The 4,804-nt window shown below is 44.2% G+C and overlaps 1 pseudogene; it reads right to left on the bottom strand.

Moving 5' to 3' along the window:
- Positions 1-1,415: 1,415 nt before the first annotated feature.
- On the bottom strand, positions 1,416-4,565 carry LOC101995967 (annotated as a pseudogene).
- Between the last annotated feature and the right edge of the window lie 239 nt (positions 4,566-4,804).

The raw sequence follows: 4,804 nt of genomic DNA, 5'->3' as shown, positions 1-4,804 counted from the left end.
TCTCTCTCTCTCTCTCTCTCTCTCTCTCTCTCTCTGTGTGTGTGTGTTTGTGTGTGTGTGTGTATACACATGTACTTGGCACTGAAATTGAAGTGCTTTGATGGTGGGTGTTAGTCATGAAGGCTGGGAAGAGATCCCAAATGACTGCTAATACTCTCTTAATATCTTTAACAAATTCTTTGTTGCTTTGCTTTTCTTAAAGTGAATTTTGTGAAAAGCACTGCCAGGTTGTTAAGAATTATTGTGCCTTTGAGTTGAGTGTTTGCGCAGATGACTGTTGTGCAGTTGGAGTTCTAAGCCTTCCCATAAAGAACAGGTGTGGGAAGGATCACAAGAATGAAAATAAATAGCACAAACTGATACTCATTAGATAATAAGAGATTCACATGTGTTCCACATTACCTGATCGTCTCTGCTATGCAGAGAACTAGTTATTAAAAAGTCAATATGACAATTTAATCTACAGATTTTATCAGACAAAAAAAATGATTAACTAGATTCCATGACCTTGATAAAAGAAGTAACATATTTGAGGGTTATGAATCAGTGTTTGTAATTGAATTTCAGTTAAGAAGTGCTAGATGATGTTCAACATGGGAAATCCACTTCCCAATTCATTCCAGTGGTAATGACTGGCCTTTCTTTTTTAACCATTATTGGCAAGAAGCCTTAGTTCATTATCATTGTTATCTCATGAAAATGGCTTACCTCCGTAGTCTGCGTATCTTCACAAGATGCTAAAGGTCTTGAGTCTCAGCTACACCATCACAGGCTGAGTGCTACTGGAGGAAAACTGAGGGGTCAAGATGACAGATATGTAGCTTGATACACTGAGGGAAGGCTGGCAATGGGACAAGAACTTATTCCAGGTGCATGAATTGGCTTTTTGGAGTCTATTTCCTATGGTGGGATACCTTGCTCAGCCTTGATACAGGGGGAGGGTAGTTGGTTCTGACTCAACTTGGTATACCGGACTTTGTGGGGTCCCCAAGGGAGGTCTTTACTCCCTCTGAGGAGTGGGTGTAGAGCAGGATGAGGGAAGGTGAAGGATGGGAGAAAAGGAGGGAGAGGGAACTGGGGTTGTATGTAAAATGAAAAATTTTTAAAGAAAGAAAAAGTAATTACTTCATTCCTCTTCTTCGTCTCCTTGTCCTCCTCCCTCCAATCAATCCCCTGTCCCAACCATCACTCCCTATTGAATTCATGACCCCTTTAATATATAATTGTTATTGTTACATAACTGTATAAATGCATAAATAAATAAATACAAACTAAAAAAAATAACTGCCTTCAACATAGAGTACCAATCGTAATGGATTTGAAGCTGCATGACCCATTATTTGAGTACTTGCTCAAAATAAGGAGCATCAGGGCAACATCGGACACCCTTAAACACCCTTGCATGGCTTCCGGCCCTACTGCCACCTGGAAAGCACATAGCTGACCAGGACAACTTCACTGGAGCTCCAGACTCCACAGAGACGGGATACACTCAGAAGTGCTCAAGCACATCGAAAATGGACTTGAATCACAGAAGTTGAATCCGACACTCACCCTCCTCATTCAGTAACAAATGCAGGTTCTTGGCCTTGCCCTGGAAGTTGAAAGTTGTCTCACTGTGACTGTGACATACCAGGAAGATACCATGGGAACCAGTGTCTCCTTCTAGCATTAACAGAACAGCCTTGAGCAGAGAGAGCATGCTATGGAACCTAGATTATCCAGAGAAGGGTTGATCCACCTCAGTGCCCTCTGACTTCCCCTGGAACAGAAATGACCCTGTGGATGCTTTTGGAGTATCCAGGGGAGGGGAGGGGCCAGAAAGGGGATGAACTGTCCCTGCTGGGGGCCCCTACTCATTGGACATATGAGGGAGCAATTCTTAAGAAAACAGTTCTATTGAGTCAAATTGGGAGGCAGCAATGGAGGCAGAACTAGGGAAGAAGGATGCTGACGCCTGTTGGAAAGGCCCCCATGAGGCACCTGTGACAGGTGGTCGTACTCTTACTGTGTTCCAGCAGCAGATCCTGGATGGGCAGACTCTGAAAAATTCAGGCAAGGCAACTCCAGGCTGTCTGTGTTATCCTTTGTGAGAAAGAAGGTCCCAGGGGCCAGGGGAAGGGTCATGGGATGGGGACTGGGCTTAGGCACTCCCGGATGTCAGACACCCAGGGCTTCACATGAAGTGCATCAGTTGTCTCCAAAATGTATTTGTAAGGACCTTCTACCTTAACCTCAAAGGTGTTCTCCTTCAGGTGTCTCTAGGGACGTGGCTGTGTGAACATCTGTGATAGTAGAACAGGGAATGCTGAGTCGGGGTTGGGATGCCTTTGGTGGTATAAAGAACTCCAAGTCACTTCCTCCTCCTCCTCTTTCTTCACTTTAGAGCAGTAGGCGACACCTCTGCCACTGAGGCTGCCTTCCTCCCATTGAGATCAGCCTAGCCACCACACCTCCGTGACCCTCTCCTACTGGGTCAAAAGCAGCTTCGTCAGTCCCCATAAAACTGAGCAGCTCTTCTCTCTGTACCATTCCTGATCCATCTTTCAAGGCTCCCCCTCCACAACTCAGTCTCAGCCTCTCAAAACAGTGAGTCCAGCTCTCCCCAGGGGATGTGCCATCAATAGCCTATCCCCTACCAACTGTCGCAGCAACAGAGGACTTGGAGTTGCTGTTTCCACCTAGGACTGGAGAGGAAATGTCAATGGCCTCCTGCCACTGCAGGATGCCTCTTACAGAATCTCTGGCTGTGTGACCCACTGAACGAAGGGAAAGAGTTTATTGAGCTTTGCCCTTGAGCACATTGTAGAGGAGAAAGAGACTGAGGAAGGAAGGAGCCAGCTAGGTCTTCAGAAGATAGAGATGGGCCCAACACACACAGGACCCACCCAAGCCCACCCACCTGTAGTTGTCAAGGGACAATTCTTGTGGTGGTGCGATTTCCACACCAGGGCTCAATGGGACAAAGACAGGTGGGGGAAGTGAGCCCAAGGCCTGCCACCTAAGGTTCGAAGTACTGCAGGAATAATAGCTCAGTAAAAGGGCAGCTTCTGCTCCAGGCTCTGTATATTATGGGTGGGAGGCCAGGTAGAGGCAAAAATGGCGGGTAAGATCCAGGACAGTAGCCCTCACATGATACTTGCAGAACTCTTGCCAACTTCAGAAAGGGAGTGGTGGCAGTGCTGTCAGAGAAGGGAAGCCTCATCCTCCACATCATGACAGTTGGGCAGGAAATGGAGAGAGTATGGGGAGAGTCTACAGGAACTGGAAGACATTTGTGGAATGATGTGGAAACCCAATGCAGTGGAAACTTCCTGGAATCTACAAGAGTGATCCTAGAGAGGACTCCTAGTAATAGCGGATATGGAATCTGAACCAATCATCTTCCTTAACCAGGCAAGTCTTCCAGTGGTGTGACTGGGACACCAGCCCAGCCCCAAAACCTTGACTTAAAAATCTGTCCTCCCCACAAGATGTTCTGGGGCAATAGAGGTTACAAACTAGTGTGAATGACCAACCAAGCCTGGTTTAATTTGGGGCCCACACATTCAGAGGGTGCCTATGCCCAACACTGCTGAAAGGGCCAAGAACTGGAGTCTAGATAACCAGAGGTCACAATGAAGTTTCTGAATGTATCAAAGGAGTCATTTAGACATTCCTCCCAACATTACATGGTATTGACAGTTCCATTGGTTACCCTCTCCAATATGACAATAAGGACTTACTTTTGAAGACACTACATAATTAAGGCAATAAGCATAAAGAAAATGAGTTGGTGCCTAACTAGAATCTATACATGTACTGACTATCATTCATAATGCTGAAGGGTATGATGCATGCTAATAAAGAAGGAAATCACAGCTACAAACCATGAGACCTAAATAGTAACCTGATTGCAAGGTATAGGAGTGCTATAGTGGCAAGAATATTATTCAGGTATTTGATAGTTTTTTCTAAAAATTAGATTCAAAGTTCATGAGATGGAACTCTTACATGATTCTACTAAGGTAGCTGTAACCTGAGACTAGATAGGTCATAGGTCCTACAAAAACCTACTCCTGAAGTCTGCTAAGGCAATAATAATCAACCTTCTTAATGCTGCAAGGCATATGTTGTGGTAATACTCAACCATAAAATTATTTTTGTTGTTCTCTCATAACTATAACTTTACTACTGTTATGAATCATAGTCTAAATATCTTATATAGTGGATATCTGATGTGTGACCCTATAAAAGAATCATTAGACTCTCAAGGGGGTTGTAATCCACAGGTCAAGAATTGCTTTGCTAAGTAAACATAATAGTAATTCCTAATGACATTTCGCTATACCCATAAATCAATGCATCACTCAACTCTGACCATAGGAACTTTAACTTGACATAGATTATAAATGACACGAAGTCCCACAATAAGATGTTGTGCAGACAGTGAGAGAGTTTGGACTCATACCTGAACGGAGTGTTTCTATCAAACACCTCCACTGAAGATTCAAAGATTTATGTGGGTGAGGAGCTGGAAAGATTGGATGAGTCAGAGAGCGCAGTTGACTCCAAGTAGACTGCATCTCCCAGATACAATGGAGCTGATACTCATATGAACTCATAGATGCTTTGTCAATTTGCACAGGATCTGCAGAAATTCAAGCCAGACATACTTTAATAGGGAGAATGGGAAGTTGACCCAAAACTCCCACCCCTATCCAGGAAGCTATATGTTACTTATACCTTATATAGGAGGTAAAAATTTGCTTTCTTCAATGGAATGATACTAGCTATACCAAGAACAGGGCTTCCCTTATGCACA

The sequence above is a fragment of the Microtus ochrogaster genome, linkage group LG1 (assembly GCF_000317375.1).
Source record: "Microtus ochrogaster isolate Prairie Vole_2 linkage group LG1, MicOch1.0, whole genome shotgun sequence".
In the NCBI taxonomy this organism is placed as follows: domain Eukaryota; kingdom Metazoa; phylum Chordata; class Mammalia; order Rodentia; family Cricetidae; genus Microtus; species Microtus ochrogaster.
This window is presented reverse-complemented; position numbering and strand designations above follow the sequence as displayed.